The 1,377-nt window shown below is 36.0% G+C and overlaps 1 long non-coding RNA gene across 1 annotated transcript; it reads right to left on the reverse strand.

Moving 5' to 3' along the window:
* Nucleotides 1-228: 228 nt before the first annotated feature.
* On the reverse strand, nt 229-1,114 carry LOC128291810 (uncharacterized). The gene is made up of 2 exons (XR_008281736.1): nt 807-1,114; nt 229-485 (listed from the first exon to the last, which is right to left on the reverse strand). It is a non-coding gene; the product is annotated as an uncharacterized LOC128291810 (long non-coding RNA).
* Nucleotides 1,115-1,377: the final 263 nt, after the last annotated feature.

Here is a 1,377-nt window from a genome sequence, read left to right on the forward strand (position 1 = left end):
GCTCATGTTAATGCCAAATAGGATAACCACAATCCTTCCTAATTGCTCTCCTCTGCAACATGCACACACACAAAACTTAGCCTTTGATGGTTTATAAAGATTTAGTATACAATTAGACAACATCCCTTACCCGCACAAACCTTGACACCCATAAACCTCGAGATATCTCTAAATAATATATTTTGTGAAATTGAAGTCAATTTAGAAATACTTTTGAAATTCGAAATATTGTGGTAAAAATCCCTCTAGAACCCTTATATTATAATTTAAATTTTGCTATTATTTCCTACACTATACATAAGTTTATAGTGTAGGACCAAATTCATGCCATGATCCAATACAAGAAAAATAGGCACAAAAATAGACCCAAACAAGGCCCAAACGAACAGAGACTCAAAGTTGTTGCATGAGTCCTCGCGCCGCACGCCTCTCACCAGCATCCCACTCCGCCACGCCTCTCGATTCCGAGATTTTCGCGGCTATATCTTTAACAGAAAACAACAAGAAGCATAGTAACAGGAGGAGACTTGTTTTTCCCTTGTTTTATTTCTAGGCTATAAAAAGCCATTGAAAATACGGTATAAAGGAGAGTTTTTTTTTTCGGGGGGGAATCAAGAGAAATACAGAGAAATATACCAGATTTCTGAGTAAACTTTTAATACCATCCAATAGAATCAAAGGTGATTATAGTTTTTTTTTCAAAGTTTTTAGCCTTTGTTGTGCATCTACATTTTTTTTCCTTTCTTTTTTTTTTTCCTTATTTTTGAAAAAAATCAAACAAAGTTAAAAGAGAAAGGAGGGCTTACCTGGTCTTGATCCGTGAACCGGCGATAGGGTGGAGGTGCGTGGCACCGATGATCCTCCAGGGTGGCGCAAGCTAGGTTGAATTCCTAGCAAAGAAAAATGGAAAGGGAGCAGGGAAGAAGAAGCATTCTACTTCTTTTTGTTTGAAAAACAATGGGAATAAGAAATAAAATGGGTCCTGCAGAACCATTCAATAGTTTTTAAAGTGGCGGGGCCCACGTGTTTTGCCCTTAAGGGGTTAATTTGTGCATCAGGTCTCTGTACATTTTCTTGCTGCCCAAATCTGCTTCACTTTTGTTTTTGAATTTCACCCAGCAATTTTGTGCAACTTTTAATTTGGTCCATATTAAATGCTAGGTTTAGAAATTTGGGTAAATTACATTTTTAAACCCCCTTGTTCCACGCGCCCTTCAATGAGGTCCTCCTTTCCCCTTTTATTTGTGCTTTATCCTAGAACTTCCGTTTTGATCTCAATTAAGCCCTATTTTGCTTATTTTAAACACTTTTATCACAAAATTAAATTCTTTTGGTACTATTATTATTAATCTATTTCTATTTTATTTAACTATTTTA

The sequence above is a fragment of the Gossypium arboreum genome, chromosome 4 (assembly GCF_025698485.1).
Source record: "Gossypium arboreum isolate Shixiya-1 chromosome 4, ASM2569848v2, whole genome shotgun sequence".
Taxonomy (NCBI): Eukaryota; Viridiplantae; Streptophyta; class Magnoliopsida; order Malvales; family Malvaceae; genus Gossypium; species Gossypium arboreum.